Raw genomic sequence first — 19889 nt, 5'->3', positions numbered from 1 at the left:
GAAGTTGGAAACAACCTAGATATTCCTAGATGTGTGTGTGTGTGTGTTTGTTGGTGTGTGTGTGTGTGTGTGTGTGTGTGTGTGTGTGTGTGTGTGTGTGTGTATGTAAAATTACCAAATAATGAGGGAGACAGAGCCTCTGCTGACCTACCAAAAGAAGCTCCCTGTTCTGAGCATTAGATTCCACCTAAGTGAGTTGTCCAAAAAGGTCTCACGGAAATTTGCAAACAAGCCTGACTGCTACCAAGACTCTATGCTGCTGCTCTCCAGGCCCATAATGCAGTGTCTACACAATTCCTTGAAAATGGAGAAGTCAAGCTGGTGCCCAAAGAGACCTGCACCTCTGTGTTCTTGTGTCCTTTGCAGACAAAGTTGCTCTGCATGCCAAGAAATGTGAACCAACCACAAACTGTTTGATCTACAATGTTCTCTGATTTTTATGATATGCTAAGACAATGGTAACATAGAGCTTATGAGAGGAATCCACCAACATCTGGTTTGCCTTATGCCTACTCCGGGAGGTGGCCATACCAACAATGCTTGGGTGACTAAGGACCAAAGACTCGATAACCTAAAAAAGCACTTATATAACAACAACAACAACAACAACAAAATGTAGCAATAAATCATCTCCTAATATCATACTCATAAATTAGTACCTTACTCAGCCGTTATCAGAGAAGCTTTCTTCTACATCAGATAGAAACAAACACAGAGACCCACAGCAACACATTTAACGAAGAATGAGAGACTTTGGAATACATAGCTCTACACTGGGTTTCTCTAACAAGTCTCTCCTCTCATGGCTCAGGGAACAGTGAGGAAGAGGAAGCAGAAAGAATGTAAAAGTCAGAGGGGCTGGAGACCACCAAGTGACCAAGGACCTCTAGAGCAGCATGATTAAACAAACCTCATACAAATTTATAGAGTGTGAAGCTCAACGCATAAGGCCAGTATGGGTTTTCAGTAGATCCATAGTGTGTATGTTATGGTTTCCAGGTTAGTGTTTTTATAGGGGTCCTGTGTATGTAAACAAGTGGGTCTTCGATTCTTATGCCGCTGGCTCTTTTCCTTCTATTTGTTCCATCCAATTATGATGTGATTGTCTTTGTTTTATCTTCTTATATTTTATTATCCCTTAGAAGCCTATTTGTTTTCTTTTTAAAGTCAAAATAGACATTTTAATAACTGGATTTCAAATACATCCCCCCCCTAAAGTCATTTGATATTTTTATTGGATATATTACTTATTTACATTTCAAATGTTATTCCCTTTCCTGGTTTCTCCTCTGGAACCTCCCTACTTTGATAAGGGTGCTCCCCCACTTACCCACACATTCCTGTCTCCCTGCCCTTGCATTTCCTTATACTGGGCATCCAGCCTTCCTACGACAAAGAGCTTCTCTTTCCATAGATGTCCAACAGGGCCATCCTCAGCTACATATGCGGCTGCAACCATGAGTCTCTCCATGTGTACTCTTTGGTTGGTGGCTTAGTCCCTGGGAGTTCTGGGGGGTCTGATTGGTTGATATTGCTGTTCTTCCTATGGGTTGCATACCAGTTCAGCTCCTCCAGTCCTTTCTCTAACTCCTCCCTTGGGGTCCCCATGCTCAGTCCAATGGTTAGATGCATCTCTATCAATATGGCTCTGGCAGAGCCTCTCAGGAGACAGTTATATCAGGCTTCTGTCACCAAGTACTTCTTGGCATCCACAATTGTGTCTGTGTTTGGTGGCTGCATATAAAATAAATCCCCAGGTGGGGCAGTCTCTGGATGACCTTTCCTTTAGTCTCTGCTCCACATTTTGTCTCTGTATTTCCCGCCATGGGTATTTTGTTTCCTCTTCTAAGGACTAAAACATTCATGCTTTGGCCTTTCTTCTTCTTGAGCTCTCTGTGGTTTGTGAATTGTATCTTGAGTATTCTTGAGTTTGGGAGCTAATATTCATTTAACAGTGGGTGCATAACATGTGTGTTCTTTTTTGACTAGGTCATCTCACTCAGGATGGTATTTTCTAATTCCATCCATTTGCCTAAGAATTTCATGAAATCATTGCCTGTTTACTTTTCTAATGAGAGACAGAAGGGAGTGGAGTGGATACAGATGGGAGGGGAGGTAAGCAGGAACTGGGGAGAGTAGATAGAGAGAAAACTATAGTAATTAAGATTATTATGTAAAATAAAACTATATTCTTTATTTTATTTTTCTTTATTTGTTAGTCTGACATTATCGTCATCATCATCATTATCATCATCATCATCGTCATCATCATCGTCATCATCGTCATCATCATTGTCATTATCATCATCATCATCATCATCATCATCATCATCATCATCAGCAGCAGCAGCAGCAGCAGCATCACCATCATTACTTTTTTAGAGTACCCAGTCATTAGCCCCCTCCTAGTCTGCTCTCCCATAGTTCCACATCCCATTTCTCCTCTCCCTGTCTCCAAGAGAATGTCTCCATAGCCCCATCCCATTCCACCCCTCCCCACCAGGCCTCTCAATTCCTTGGGGTCTCAAGTTACTCCGGCGTTGGGCATATCTTCTCTCACTGAGGCCATATCACACAGACCTGTGCTGTATATGTGTTGGGGGCCTTGTGCCAGCTGGTGTACACTGCCTGGTTGCTGGCTTTGTATCTGAGAGATCCCAGGGGTCCGGGTTAGTTGAGACTGCTGTTCCTCCTATATGGTTGCCTTCCTCCTCAGTTTCTTTCAGCCTTTTTCTAATTCAACCACAGGGTTCTCCGACTTTGGTCCATTGGTTTGGTATAAGTATCTTCCTCTGTCTCAGTCAGCAGCTTGTTGGGCCTTTCAGGGAACAGCCACCCCAGGCTCCTATCTGTAAATATACTGTAGCATCAGTAAGAGTCAAGGCTTAGAACTTTCCCATGAGTGGATCCCAAGTTTGTGTGGTCACTGGATCTCCTTTAAAGAAAAAAAAATCTCAGGAAAACTTCAAGAACACATAAGTTTTATTTCAGGTATCTGTTTAAAATTTTAATTTTAAATAAATACATATATGAATAAATAGTTTCATATCACTTATTCTGGAAGTTGGCCCAAGCCATTCATTTGGGAGTCCTGCCTTGCCAGTGGTCCCCTTGCCCAGATTACCAGGTCCTCTGGCTCTGAGTTTCCAAAAGCTTCCTAGCCATCCTAAGTCACCTGTTACATTAAGCCAAGCAGTTCTAACTGATAGAGGACATTTTAGTTTCTGGCTTCACGCTGATGTTATGATATCTTAAAATTGGAAGCAGTTGTCTCATCCTTTCTGCTTGGATGTCTTCCTGTAAGAAACATTTTCTTCCTTTTCTTAGATATCTTCTCACTACTCAGCAATGCTGGGGACCATTTTTGGTTCCTTCAGTCTTGAGCTTGTGCCTTTAGCTGCTCTCAGGTCTGATTATATCAGTTCCAGATTACACACACTATCGGTTCATCTTTTTCAATCCTCACTGAGATATTTTGAACATAGCATCCATGCAGCTTCCCCTGTTTAACATGTACTGGATTCTCTCATAGGCCACAGAAATACAGCTAATGGCCTCCTGTTGCATGTAGAAGTAGATTCTGTGCAACCTCATTTCCTATTAAAATTCTATTCCTGGCCTAGTGTATTATACTACCATAGCAGTATATGTCTGACTATGTATCCTGGATGACTCTTTTTTACAAGACTTTTCTTTTGGATCCTCTAGATGAAAGATTAACGTCACAATGTTGAGTCCTTTCCTGATCATCCAATTTAAATAAATTTTGTTCCACTTAAAGGACTCATAAGCTTATAATTGCCTATATATTTGTCTATTTACTTTTTATAGTTGACGATATGTGCATTTGTTCATTCACTTATTTATTTTCCATTAGTAGCTGAGCATAAATTTCAGTTTGTTAGGAATAGCCTTTGTCTATGGCTGTTGCTTCAGCAGGTTATTAATGATGCTTTCTTTCACTCTTAAAACGCCTGGGTCTGGACAACCAATTAAAGGGCCATTCTTTCATTTAGGTCATAGGGATCAGACATTAGGGCATTATTTTTTCTTTTTACTCTTAGCAATGAATATTACCTTCCAATAGAAAGTTTTCTTGTTGACCTTATTATATCATAAATAAATAATCACCATCAAAATCTTTACCAAGTATCCTCAAATCTCACCATACTCTAGTCTCCCTCCTTTTTTATCACAGCTCATGATATCAGTTTTACTCTTTCTCCATGATAAATAAAACATGGGTTAACTAGAATCATCTGATAAAAACATCACATTATTATTATTATTATCATTATATTTTATGTTTTCTCAATTTACTTTCTTTTCTCTTTTTACTTAAACTATATTTTAGACAACCTAGGTTTTTCCTCCCCTTTCTTCCAAATTCATTTACACCTCACCATTTTCTCTTAAAACTTATACTTTGACTTTTGGATTTTCTCTGTTGCTTCCCTATTGATAGGACTGATGCTATTCTATCCCAACACCCTTGGCTTAGCAGGTAAGCAACTCAAGGCACACATTTGCTTCAGAAGTATGATTGCTTTTGTGATTATGCCAATTTTTTAGTTTGTGATTTTGGATAATTTTAAGCTTCTAACTTCAACATTTAAAATGACATAATGCCTTAATGCCAGGGGAATATTGGCATTTTCACTATATTTCTAGATAGTTGTGGAACAATCTAGTAACATAGTTGAAAAGTGCCATCATGGTCACCATTACCATGACTGATACAGAAGGTTTGTGGCTCATGGCTTAAGACAACGTTCTAGTTGTTATTTGCTATCTCATAGTCCACGTTGGACCACTCTCCCTGCGTATCTAAATGATAGCCAAGAACTTGCACAACCTAGTTCCTGGATGCTCACTTCATCTTTCAGGAGCCAACACCACTGGACTTCCAATCCCACTCTCAATCACCCCAGCTCTCCACCACAAGTTAATCTTGTCCACGTTTTTTTTTTTTTTTTTTTTTTTTTTTTTTTTTTTTTTTTTTGCTTTCTGCTTTCTTCCTTTCTCATGTTTATTTCCCCTTCCTCATATCTGTTCCTATATGAATCTACTTCCCAAGATAAATGCTTTTAATTTACCCTCCAGAGAGTTAATTACTAAAAAAGATTCTAGGCAGAATGTAGTTTGAAAAGCAAGATTAGAAAAAGGCATTTAAAGGAATAAACTTAAATGCTGCTTAGAATATTCATTAATAAATGTCTTCTATAGTGCCAACTGAGTAGGCAGTCACAGAGAGTCCTCTGTGGAGGTCTGCCTCCTGGCATTGTCACCATCTGATCTTTTGCCACGGAGACATTTTGTAGCCAAGAGAATTAAAGAAACTTGTTGGATTCGAGTATTTGATGACTAAAGGCTATGGCTTCTGTCTCACCACGTTTGGTTGGCTTGGGCATGTTGATGACACTGATTGTCATGTTAGAAAGATGCCATGATAACTAACAGACCATTGTTCAGCAAAACTCAGAGGGTTTATATAACATCTATGAAAATGTTTTGAAAAAAATTAATGGCAAATGAGATTATAATCAGAGAGTTCTGGGGCCAAGTTCTGAAATGACTGCAAACCAACCCCACACCCTCCCATTGATAGCAGACTGTGGAAGACTATGGATATGGTGAAGTCATTTCATGAAGTAATGAAGTAATGAAGTAATGGTACTTTAAGAATAGTCTGCTACATAGCGATAAGGAACCAGAGCAAACTAGCCAGGAATCTTTTCTGTTCATTATTCCTCACTTCCAACTCAGGGTATTAAATGCTGATTGTAATTTAAAAAGCTTGTTGCCTAGGTGTCCTCAAGTTTTATTTTCTCACACCTTTATTAAAAAAACAGAGATACATGTCCAGATTTTTAAAGGCATTTTGGCATAAAACTATATGAATATATTTTTGTCAGTACTTGGTTTTTTTTAAAGGTCTGATAGTATGTATTGAAATCTTACTAGTTACCATCAGCATAAAGTACATGTAAAACAAAACGTAACATGGAAATAGTCAAAGTTTTCTTGGTGTGTATAGATTAAACATGATGACTTTTAAATACCAAAAACTGCTACGAGGCTATCTTCTTAGCTCTTGCGTTATTAATGATTTAAGATCTAGGTGTTTTCATTATAACTTTTATTTAGTGTTCACTAGCACCAGTAGGGAATGATGTTTCAAGGCTTTTCATGTCTCCAATTACATTTTAAAATGATATCTCTCACAACCATACCATATATGCAGAGGACTTCTCAAAGTCCCATGAAGGCCCCATGACTACTCACTTTAGTCTCTGAACAGGGGAAATGAAAGAAGGAGTGCCCATGATTCAGTGATCTGCCTTTTTCTCTCCACCTCTTCATCCAGCCTTAGCAAGTGGGTCTGTGCCTAGACTTATTGTATCTGACTGTGTTTTTTTTTTTTTTTTTTGGCTGATATTGATTGGGAGGCTTGCTCTTTTCTGAAGGGAAAGGGAGGTGAAGAGGATCTTGGGGAAGCTGGAGGATGGGCAGAGAAAAGTGGTCAGGACGTGATGCATGAAATAAAATGATAAAACAAAGTGACTTCTCCAGCCAGCATTCCCAGATGATAACTCAACGTCTCACCTTACTTTAGCCTCAGCTATTTCAGTTCCCAGGTCCCTTCTCTGTGCTTGATACTGCCTGGTGCCTTTAACTCCCATGTGCTTTCTTCCATATATGAGGATGAATAGGCTTTCCTGCTTTCTTATGTCTGCCACTTACCTCTCCAAATTCTTCCACCTATTCTTGCTTTCTCCCGACTTCATTATGAAATTTTTTTTTTGCTCTGTTCCAAATTTTTTTATCTCCTTACCATTAACATGATACAAATATGGTCTAAATCATTCACACATTCCTGGAGTGGTTTATACCTTTAGTATGTCCTTATTGTTTCTTCAACAATTGTAAACATTAGCTCACATTGTTGTCTCGTTACTGTCCTGATAAAGTATTATTATCTCTACTTCCTTTATACTAACACTTCGTCACACAGTCTTCATGAAATTTAATAGATTTGTGTCCACTGAGCATTGTGTTCCTGTACTTGGTTTTATTCTTTCTCTTAATCATTGAAAGGAAACCCTGGGTCACACATGGCCCCTCCATTTATTTATTTATTGAAACAATGGTAAGCAAGTATCTCCTGTGTATTAGGTGTTAAGCTCCATGCTGCTCTTTTTATAATTTTGTTTTAGTTGTCATCTAGAAATCATTGCATGAGTCTCTTGCTAACTATTCAAACTGCCTCCTTGCTCCAAAAGTTCTTGTAGCTCATCACTACTACATCAGTGTACCCCCAATTACCAGTCTTCACCCCTCCTTTCATCCTCCCAGTTATGGATAGCTGTGAATCTTATCCCTACTGGTTGCAGGCATCCTTCCATTGCCTCTCATGGAGAACACCATAGATAAGGCCTTGCTATTCTTTCTGTGGTAGTTTGAATGAGACATTTCCATAGTCTCTGGCATTTAAATTCTTAGTCTCTACTCTGTGGTTCTGCCTGGGAAACCCTAGAAGGTATGACCTTGTTGGAGACAGTGCATCGCTGGAGGCCTCTCTCTCTCTCTCTCTCTCTCTCTCTCTCTCTCTCTCTCTCTCTCTCTCTCTCTCTCTCTCTCTCTCTCTCTCTCTCCTTTCTCCTTGGTGCTGAAGATGTGAGTTGTTCTCAGCTGCTTCTGCTGTCATGCGCACTGCCTGCTGCCAGGACTCCCTACCACGATGGACTATCACTCTTCTAACATTATGAGTCTAAATAAGAATTTTTGTCTTTCACTTACCCTTGTCATAGTGTTTTTATCACAGCAATAGAAAAGAATTAAATACATCTCAGAAAACAAATGCTATCATTGTATGATTTTTTTTCTTTCTTTAAGTCTATCACCTTGGGTTTTGCTTGTTCCAGCTTCTCCTCCTCCTTTCCCCTTTCTCCTTTATCCCTCCTTACCATCCTCACCTTCTGCTCCCATGTCCGCCATTACTTAAATATGATTCCAAGCACACAATCTTCCAAAAGATTTGTCCTTAATCTTGGTTTTTCCAAGCCATATTTCTCTTTAGAGGTTTGAGTTATTTGTCTCAGAGGAGGACATATGCTTTGATAATTTTTATTTTCATATGCAAGCAGAGTTTAAAGATTTGACTTAGCACAGAAGAGAAGCTGTAATATTTTCTCACCTGTCACTTCAGACTTGATTTCTTTGTCAAGCATTTTAAATACCCTACAGGATGATTCTGAACATCTCTAAAATGTTTTAATTCAGAGAATGTCCTTCCTTGTAAAGTGATCCAACTAAACTATCTTCCACATACATACATTACTTGATGTCTTCTATCCACATACCTCTTTTGTCATATTCCATTATCTGGAGTTGGAAATTGTGGAAAGCCTGGTGTCATGGTCCTCTCCTCATTTTTCTACTTGTCAACATTTTGCCAATGTATTAAAAATTTTTGAAAAGTGTTAAAGAAACAAATTAAAATCTTGTTTTTTTTTTAAAAAAATATTTGGGTGAAGGGTATGAGATAATATTTATGGGGGATAGATTGCTGGCAGCTAGTAAACATAAGAAAGCTGTTACTGAGTCAGATAAAGACTCTTACAATTTACATGATACCTGATGATTCAAGTAACATTTTAATGGGTTTTGTTAATAGTTTTTTTTTTCAGGGCTGAAGATGTGAGACTAACTATCGTAGTGATTGTTTTAACGAGTGTAAGCATGCTGCGGTTTCTTCCATACCCTCAATATAGAGGGAGAATCTTAAAATCATTTGTGGACAAGTATGAAGGGCCCCAGGAAGAGGTCATTTGATCCCTTGACATGGAATTTTAGGCAGTGGTAAGTCACCAGATATAGGTGCTGGTAACTCAGTTTGGGTCCTCTGAAAGCACAGTATGCAAGATTAGCTACTAAGCCTTTTTTCAGACCTGTAAAAGTCATTTCTGAAATATTAATTTTACTTGTAGGCATTTATCCTAAGAAAATGATCAGAAAGTCATACAGATACTTTAAGTAAATATATTTACCAGAGAGTTATTTGTTATGTTATGACAAACAGTAAAACAAATTAAATGCCCAGTGGTATGTGAGTGGTGAAAAAAATCATCTACATGTTTGCCTTCTAGAATCAATTAAAATGCTGTTTATAGAAATCATAAAGATGTAGAAAATGTGAAAGACACTTGTTGAAAACAACAATCATTTATTCTGCATGTGTGTTTCAGGTAAGCACTTTTTCCTCCTCCTGGCATGCCCTCTTTGTGGTCAACAAAGTCTCTCACTAGTGTTCCTGCTTGTCATTCATGCCCCTTAGCCATTTCTTAGATGGACTGACTTGGTGGCTGAAGAAATAATTCTGGGGTTTCTCTGTAACCTGAGTTTGGAACCCCAGTATTTACATAGACATCTCATAGAAAGTCACATAGAGCTGTCTGTCCATGTACCTCAAGGTGTAAGAGTCAGAGACAGGGCCAACCAAGGGTTCACTGGCCAGCCAGTCTAGCCAATTCATGAGCTCCAGATTGCATGAGGATCATGTCCCAAAGCAATATGGTGGAAACCAACTGTGCCACTCCGATTAAGTATGTGTGCGCGCGCACGTGCGCGCACACACACACACACACACACACATAAACACACAATACTAGTTTTTTTCTTCTTTCTATTTTCTATTTTCTTTTGCAATGTTCTCATAGACAAGTTTTTTTTTAAAGTGGCAGCTCTTTAGATCGAAATTTACCTAGCTGTCTAATTTGCCAGAAAAAATTGATGCAGGTAAATTTGAAAGATTTTGTGTTTCAGTGTGCTGCATGTTTTATGCATTTCTCCCCCTCTGATGTTTGCAAATTTCAGGACAAGTCACTTTACAGATACACAGATTGAGAATGAGCAACCCATTTGCTTACCCCAAGCCTCTACTCAGATAACTGGGGTCAGGGGAAAGAACTTAAATTGAAAAAGCTAAGAGTTGAGCTTGGAAACATCTGTTTGCTGCCTCCTTGGTGAAAAGCTGTGCTTCTGACCTGGAAGCAAGGAAACCCATAAAAGCAAAGCAAAACACATTCGTGTTGCAGGAACAGAACTGATGCAAGCACCTCCTGGTAAAAGTTGAAGTGTCAAAATTTTTCCACAATAAATGTCTAATTTTCAGATTGCACATGAGAGGGAGAGAGAACTCCAAGGCAAGAGGGCGAGCGTGTGAATGACTGTTGTTTGTGTCCCTCTTCCCACAACCTTGAGGCTGGAGCGAAGACCCTCCAGGAGGGCCTACAACAACTTCACATTCTGCAAAACGATGCTCAGTAATAGCATGTACTGCCTTTAGGACTCCAGTAATTGCTTGTAAATCCTGCTAAGCCCTGGAAGCTTTGGGTCCATTTGTTCAGCTCAGATGTGCTATGGACTAATAAACCAGAAAGAGAAGCCAGCACTTGGAATCATCTCTTGGGGATAAAACACACCAGCAAGTGGTTAGATGTTCCCCATCAGATGCAATATTTGAGAGAAGTACTGTGAAGTAGTGGACAGCTTCCATTCATATATACAAGGTGTCTCATTTCTGGGGGAAAAAATAAGAGTGCCTCCTGGATACTTCTTCAGCCGCTGCATCCACAAAACTCTGTGAAGGACAAACCAGAGACTATCTCCAAGAATAAATCCATCTTTTCTTCAGTGTCATAAAATATTTTCAAAGTAGTTGTTTGAAAATAGCTATTTATGAAATAAATGCTCATTCTATAGTTATTTGTAAAACCCAGATGGGTATGCATAGACATACATTAAACCAACCTCCCTGGATCAGTACTTAACAGAAAGTTTTATAACTAGAATAGATTGCTTTGTTGTTTCTTGAAGGTTTTAAATCTCTCTCTCTCTCTCTCTCTCTCTCTCTCTCTCTCTCTCTCTCTCTCTCTCTCTCTCTCTGTCCCTCCCTCCCTCTCTTCCTCCCTCCCTCCCTCCCTCCCTGCTTCCCTCTCTTCTCTTTTCCTCCTTTACCCCCTCCTATACAATTGAATCTGATTATAATTATACATTATTTGTATGTTGATTCTCTTTTACAATATCATGAACTAAGCTCTATCTTCTCGGTGCATCTGCTCAGCATTGTTCTCATCGCCATGACAAAACACCCAACAGAATTAACATAATTGAACTGGAGCTTGTTTGGATTTTAGGTTTGTTTCCTCATGGCTGCAAAGCCAGAACATTCTCAGTCTGAGATTCCAGAAGTTTATAGATGTTGCTGCTCACATAGGAACCAACCAGGAACCAAAGAATGTAACAGAAAGTAAAGCTAAGTTTAAACAGAGACCATCATCATCTGCTCCCCCTGCCTCCTGTCCCACAACTCTGAAACAGTAGCTCTGGTTGGAGTCTAAGTGCTCAAACATGGGAACGTATGGTGGACATGTTCCATTCAAGCCAAAATTCCAATCGAATTTCATCTGCAGGCCACCTCAAACTTTAGTAAGAACTGCCTTATCATCTCATAACACATTCTTTTTCATTTTATTCCAAGCAGAGTAAGTAACACAGAATCCTATATATTAGTCAAGCCCCCTATCCAATTCCTTCTCTCAGTTTTAATAGTGGGTATGATAATATTCCAAAGACAACAATTCACTATTTGAGGGATAAAATTCCTGTTCCAGGAAAGTCGAATTTACCCATTGAAGTAACAGAGGTGATTTCTTTATTTTTCAAAATGGAGAAAATACTTAGGATAGCAACTTGATTTTTCCTCCCAGGAAAGATACCTGGTACTGAGTATCACAATATAGGTGATACTATATACTTATGCTATCAAACGAGACACATTTCAAATGCTCCAAACCTACAGACATACACTCTTTTATAGTTATCATGAGACAAGTTAATGTAACAAGGACAAACCTGACTACATGTGACTTTAATGACATGAAGGTGTAGGCTTACAGCAGACAAAACAGCAGGAATACCAAGTGTTGCTTTTCACCTATTTTCAAACTGGAGATAGTACATTTGGCAGGGAAATAAGACACGGGTACGCAACAGCTGGCGATAGAGATGGTGTCAGCACACAATTTGTTTTCCTGGACCACAGCTCTCCAGAAGAAAAAGTTTCTGGCAGGAGACATTGTTCATATCATTCGGAACGTGGGAGGAGAGCTGCTGACCTGACCAAAGAGCTTAAAATGAAATTTGTGGAAGAAAGTGAAAAAATGCCCAGATAAAACTGCCAAACTGGATGCCCCAGAGGAGAACAGTGGCAGGGAGAGCAGCGTCACGGTACAGACCCCGCTCTGTTATTTCCAGAAGAAAATAAGAGGGCAGTGGATCATGATGCTCTGTCCCGGATGTCTCTATTCCAGTGGAAGCCAGTGGCTAGCTCTATTCCCTTCTGTTTGCTGTGCAAAGCTCCGGCAGCCCCCCCTTGCTTGTGTGCTTTGACTCACGCTCACTCCACTTGTTTTTCTCAATTATTATTTGAACAGAGAAACAAACAATAGGCCCGAGATATCTCAACCTTGAGTCAGGGTCATGTTGTACCTGCTGGGATTGCTACCCTGCCTGGCTTGTATAGGTCTCTGCTTCAGATTTCTCTGTTGCTAAGTGAAAGTCTTGGTACTACACCCTGGGCATCTTTTTATATCTCAGATGCAGATGCAGCCATGCCTTCCCACATCTTTGCCTCAACTTGCTTATTCATGTATTCATTTTCTGAGTCAAGGTCTTGCTGTGTATTCCTGGTTGGGCTGGAACTCACTATTTAGGCTAGTTTGACCTGGAATTTATGGTGATCCTTCTGCCTCTACCTCCCTATAGGTGGGGATTATAATCATTTGCAGTATATAGCCACTACCTTTTCTTTGTTTGCTTACTTGTTTAGAGTAAATTTTCTCTTCAATTTTCTTCTTTTAAATATGCCTAGCTATCCTAGTACTTTATTCTTATCATAATTATATATACATGACTAGAATTCGAGAAAGTAATGAAACCAACATGGTACAGATGTTAAGACATTTCAAAGGTGGCAACCAGGATGAGTCCTAATCTCTATGTGTCCATATTATTTATTATTTATTATTCATAGAATGTGAATTACCATGGTGCCCTGAGTCTTAAAGCAATACATGGCATATAAACAGCTTGGGTCTGCTTAAGTTATCCCAGTAATCCATTTATTTATTTATTTATTTATTTATTTATTTATTTATTTATTTATTTATTTATTTATTTATTTGTTTGTTTGTTTGTTTGTTTAATTTTTATCATAATCAGCCCAATGTCTGCCAAATCTCTTTCTGCAAAACTTATCAGACACTAGAAATTCAGATCTGGGGTGAGGGTAGGGCGGGGAGCTCTTGATCTTGCCTTTCATAATCCTTCCACTTGGCACACTTCCACTTGGCACATACCAATCTTGTCACCTTCTTGCTACAATTTGTAATTCAATATTTCTGTCTTCTAAGCCAAGTCAAGTTGTAATCTTGTGTCAAAAATTCAAGCTGGTCAACCATGGAAGAACATGCCAGCCTTTCCCTATATCCTCAGAAGCTGTTCTCTACCTATCCTCAGAATCTTCTTCTACACTGCTGGCCTCATTATGTCAACATTCAGCACAAAATAAAAAAAAAATTAAAAAATCAATGGGATATTTTCCCACAAGACAAAAAATAGCATTACATACTTTACATATTCATCCCTGAGGTGTTAATTGTACAGTATTAATGACTAGAAATTGCATAGAAATGAATTACTCTATCAGAAGTGTATCTTCTAACACTTGAAGACATGTCAGGGAGTCTTTCTGGTATGTTTGTTTTCTGTTATTTCAGCCAGTGAGCCTGAGAGCAATGAATACAAAAGATAAAGAAGTTAATGCCAACTAATTAAAGGTGAGCTTTCAAATGAATAGAATTGCTGGAGAATAAAATAAGATGCTTAAAATCTTTGTCTTTCTTCAACATTCACATAACAAAAACATCTGCAGTAAGTAATTATTGTTCTAATAATTAATCACTTCTCTGAGTTTAAGGTCACTTTTATATCATGAGCTCTACTCTTAGTCTTCTATGAACAACTCTAGGCTTTCCACATTCTAAAAACAAAGATATTTTTAAATATGAAATTATTCTGCAATAGAGCTTAAAATAAGGAAATACACAAAAGAAGACTTAAACTGAACAAAAAGTGTGTTGAATATGTGAAACTGCTAACAATCTGTTATCTTTTCCAAACATAATTTTTTTTTTTTAGTTTATTTTATTCAGCTTGGAAAAGGAGTAAAAATCGCTAGGTGTTCATTGTGGGAAGAATGACCACTGATGTTTGGTCAGAAATGATAGAGGATGATCAAGGTTCAAACATCACATGAAATGCCTTAGGTACCTGCCCGTGAAGGACAAGGTAGTTGGGTTTGGTTTCAGCTGAGACCTCAGGACAGCAGCAACACCATGATGAGGAGGCCTAACACTTAAGCAAGCTGCTACCAGACACTGTCCCAACAACACATGCAGGATTGGAGGGATCAGGCTGCCAAGTTTGTCCTGTAGTGGCAGTAGTAGGAAGGCCACAGAGAAGGTGCTCATAAGCAAGAAAACCAAGAAGGAGCTGGTGGCCAGCGGCTTTGGGACATTCTTCTGGAGTTGTTTGGCTGGGATTGATCCTAGTAACACAGGAAGTGCCATTTGCCTGATCACGAGTTGACTGGAGAAGAAGTTGACCATAAGCTCTAGAATCCACAGCCCTTTTGTCCTCCAAGCTCTGCCCTCAGATATACAACGACCTTGAACCTGCAAGCACCATAGGGCTCTTCAGGACCAGGAGCTGGGGAGTCCAGGGGCTCCTGGGTAGGACCCAGGTGCTCCCCTCCTCCCTCAGGATAGGTCATCCTTCCTCCTGATCACTAGTGCTCAGGGTGGACCAAAAGAGTGGACTCCAGCAGTTCCCTATCAAATACAAGAGAAGACAAAAACTTTCTGGTTCTAAATTTTATTTTATTATTGACTGATGAATAATAGTTGTATATGTGTGGTATTTGGATAAATGTATAGTAAATTCACATTTCTCAAATTGAGAGGTATATATACCTCAAACAGCCAATGGGTGACAAAAAATGTTCGATGTCAGTAATTGTGATTGTCAAGTTTGTTGGCTCCAGACATTCTCATAGAGTTTGGCCCACCTTTTGACACCGTGAAGGGATATCATTATGTACAAATATTATCTACAGGACTTTCCCTCAAAAAGTGTACAACCAAGTGACACATAGATCAGTTGCAGAATGTCTCATAATGATTTCATCAAATCTGCAATTTTGTTTTGGATTCCCCTTATGCCTAACCTTGGCCCACATGCAGCCAGAGGGCTGTAGGCTGAGAGTTCCTGGTAGGACATCAGTGAGGTATATCTTTGGGTGCACCGGTGATAGCTTCAGAAGAAATGAGCCGAGGAGGAAGACTTGCCCCTAATTTGGGAAACACTGTCAGACTGGACATGTAGAACCAAGTAAGAGGAACACTGTAAAAAGCTCAAGCACCCCTTTCTCTGCTTCCTGCTATACAGTGATATGAGCAAGAGTTTCAAGCTTCTGCTGCACCAGTGAGCTGGTCTCATCCATGCCATCTCTATCATGGCAGATTTACATTCTCTCGGAAAGCAAATAGATTCTCCCACGTTTGTTTTGCTTTGAACATGCTTTTTCTTGTTGCTCTTTTTGTTTTATTTTTATTTTATTGGTTTTTCTGTCACAGAGACAAGAAAATGACTAATGTACAAATCATCAGCGACTTTAGTCTGAGACTACTGCAGCCCAGTCACCGAGGTCTTAAGGAGATAGGACCTTAATGAGGACAAGATGATGGTTAAACATTGCAAACTGACCACTGGATCCCTAAACTCACATTTTTCCAGGATACAAATCAACAGTTGACTGCCTTTCTCTTATCATTTTACTTCTTCATCAAGGGAAGCTTCATGGCACAGTTATATGCTGTCCTCAGAAAGGCAATAATCTGCTCTGACTTTTACAAAATGTGCATGAGGGTGGCACTGTGAAGTAAATTCAGTCTTATGATTCTTCAAATTAAACTCAACGCCCTCCAACCACACTCAGGCTTGGCTAAACCAGGACAGAAGTATAAATGCATTTACTCTCTTGCTTTGCCCCAATGCCTTTTGTGAGCCAATAAAGGGTACACTAATCTCTAAGCCAATCCTAACTAGGTCTCCATCCATGAAAGAGTTAGATCATCTTTATGAATTCCTTTCTTTACCCATCAAATCAATTTAATGTTGGCTGATTTCCTAGTTTTGTCTGTTAAATTATTATCAAGTATGAAATGCTAGTTGCAAAGTGCCTGCTTATCAGCAATCTCATAACTCCTTCTTCCATATAATTATTATACAAATAGACATAAGAATGTATGTATTTCTTCCAATGGCTTCTGACTCCAGCTTTTCTGCATTGGGTATTAAAGAAAACATCAAGGAGTGTGGTGGATTTGATTTAATAGAACCAGTGATATTCGGGATGCTCACAGACTGAGTAGCCTACAGTTCCTCTGGGTCCTTAGACATTTTCTGCAACCAAACAGAGCACAATCAGGGAAGGACCACTTCAGTGATCAAGGAGTTGAAAAGACTGACAGAGAGAAAGAACTTGTGATGCATGAAGGGCACAAAAATTGTTATATTGAAACTGTTGGCATGGCTTTTCACTGTGGAAGAACAACGGAACAAGGAACCCCTTGAAAGCAATGAAGAGGCAATTCAGTAATACAGAAGAAATGTAATGCACAGTAGTAAGTGAATTTGTGGAATTCATTTCTACAACAAGATGAAACATGTTGAAGCGCTAAAATCTTGGCAATGGTGAATTACATTTACTGATCTATTTCAGAGGGTCCGAGGTTTAGTAGACAAAATGGGTTATTGGGCCAAGGCATATCTGAAAACAGTCTTTTGAAGGACAACTTTACATGTCTGTTTTGCATGGGTCCATCTATCTAGATCAGTAGTTCTCAAACTATGATTTGTAATCCCTTTGGCCAACTATCTCTCCAGTAATATTTGCATCAGGGCTCACAACCACATTCAAATTACAGTAATGGAGGAACAATAAAAATAATTTGGAGGTTACTGCAACATGAGGATCTGTATTAAAAAGTTGCAGCATTAGGAAGGTTGAGAACCACTGATCTAGTCAGTGATAGCACATGACTTCATAAGCTTTTTCTAATGTGACTCCTCTTTGGCTTGAGAACCTTTTAGGTGCTATTGGGCATATAACTGTGGAAATAGGTATACAAATCTAAGATGCAATAAACAATAAAGCAGTTCTTTGGTGAACATATAATCTTACTGTTTATTGAAGGTCAAGACAAATTTACATACGTTAATTCTTTATTTTACATAAAATTAAATATTGGCTAAATATTTTAAACTGAAGGACATATAGTATCTTCTTGATGCTTTAGAGCTGATCAATATTTTGATTTTAGAATAGTCAATGCTAAGGATGCTGCTTCACATAAACATGTAACATCAAACGACAAAAGTACATTTAGGACCATCTCAGAGATTGTTAAAAATTGTGTCTAAACATCAAGCCAAGAGCCATTTAACATTTTTTTAAAATAAAAGTCAAATCATCAATTCAAACTGCAGTTTCAAAAAGAAAAAAAAAATCAAGTATTCTCACAATTACCTTTTAAAGTCCAAGATATATTAATTTGGCCCTTAACATGCTGAGGAATGTCAGTAAGAAAATATCAAAGCCTTTGATGTTCTATAATTAAAGCATTATTTTTCTGTGAAAGCATAAAACTTTATACTTGCAGCACAAACATTGCAGATCACAACATGTAGAAGTAATGTCAGGCATGTCTTCTCTGTACGATGATGGTTACAGCAGTTAGCACACAAACTGAAGAAGAGAGCAGTCTCAGGTACAAATGGAGTCTCTTTGTGAGTATGCAGCCCACCAGTGCTTCAGACATGTGTAGTGCTAGCTGTAATTGAATTTGGGTTAGGTGCTGGAAGATAGAGCTCAGAGACAGAAAGATACATTTTAAACTACTTACCTCTAAAACAGACTTTGTAAAGTCATCTCTTCTTTAATTTACAGCTCAGATAAATCATGGGTAGCAGACAGAAAGCTAAGCGTGAGAATGCCAGACTTAAGCCGGACTTAAGCAGGCCCACCTGACAATCCTGATTACATGCTTTATCTTGTCTAGGAATCAAAATCTTGAATTACAAGAGTTATCCATTTCAGATGATTATATTTAAATCTACCCAAAGATTAATGAACACACACAAATTGTTTTGTAAAACTGTGTGAATCAATACTGGGACATTCTATAAAGTATAAATTTATCCATAAACCCATAGGATATGGTGTAAATTGCAGAGAAGAGGTCTATAAAAATTTTAAAGCTACTTGTGCACTACACCCTCAGTGTTGGCCAAGAAGGAGTCTATGTCTGTTTTGTCTGAAGGAGGACTTTCCAGATTGTCCATCCTATCTCTTCATTGTCTCCTCTACTCTGAGCATTCTCACTACTGAGTGGTTGGGTGAGAGAGTTCAGTGGAGCTATCTAATGCCATTGTGAGAAGTTTAGTAGAACTCTACAACCCCTTGCTGAATCTTACTCCATGCCAGGAACATGTGCAAACCATTTAATCCAACTATAATAATGACAAATATCTGCCCATACTTAAGAATGAGTTATTTCAGATATCATATGTCATAGAATTTGACTCATTACATGTTGAAAAATTATGGCAGTCTCCTCATTTGTAAAATAGATGTGGGATGAGGGAGAAAGACAAAAAAATTTACTGCATCTCCGCATAAATATTTAACATTATTCTATTCATGAAACTTTATGACATGTGGAGAATTATCTCTTATTCTACTGATGAAGACATAAAAGCCTGAAATGTTAACAAATATTATTCTCATAAAAATACATTGCTGCATTGATATTCAAATCCAAGATCGTCTGATTCCACGTTCAGCATATACTTTCACTCCTTTCTACCCATCTCATACTCAACTATTTTAAAGACTTTATTTCTATGCTCTTTGTAAACATGGCAGAGAAACATAGATACCTCTCATGTTTTGATATACCAGAAGTCAAGCAGATTCCAGTATCATACTCATGAATTTCCAGACATATTAGCTGAATTAATCTTCTGTCTTTATTATTTGCCTAGCTTCAGGTGTTTTTCATGTTGCAGAAAATTGACTAAGCCAGCTACAATAGAATATCATAGACATAGAGAAGTTGGTTTTGACAATTAAAAATTAGGAGCTGGCAGATTCAGAGGATGATCACCTGAGATACTGTTAGAATATTCGTTATTAAGGCTAAATGATGACCTTGTACAGGGACAGCCATCTTTATTCTCTTGTAAGGCTCCGAGACTGCTAGAGAAATCTCTGTGGACTCCTCTATAGGGAAGCTGTTTCCATTCAGGAGCACTTTGCTTTCATGACTCAAGTTGCCTGATAAACTCTCCACTTCCTAACGAAATCACTTTCAGGACAGTGACCTTTAGATATGGGCTTGTAGAGGAAGAACATGGACATCATAGTGGAACTTAGCTGCCCAGAAAATGATTCTAGTAGAAGGAATATGTGAAGCAGATGACATCTGTAACGTAGTGTTTTTAACCTCAGTTTTTGGCAATGGGTGTTTATTTTATTACCAATAATCATATTCAGTATAGAGTGGTCCAGAAAGCTGCCTAGTCCCTTACAGTTGTGAACTAAGATATGGTAAATGGCCACAACAAAATTTATTAGTACCTTGGTGCATTTTTGTTGTCTTAACAGTGTACTAAAGATACACAAGTCAATAAAGAAAATACAT

The sequence above is a fragment of the Micromys minutus genome, assembly GCF_963924665.1.
Source record: "Micromys minutus genome assembly, chromosome: 16".
In the NCBI taxonomy this organism is placed as follows: Eukaryota; Metazoa; Chordata; class Mammalia; order Rodentia; family Muridae; genus Micromys; species Micromys minutus.
The sequence above is the reverse complement of the archived record's forward strand: the minus strand, read 5'-3'. Positions refer to the sequence as shown.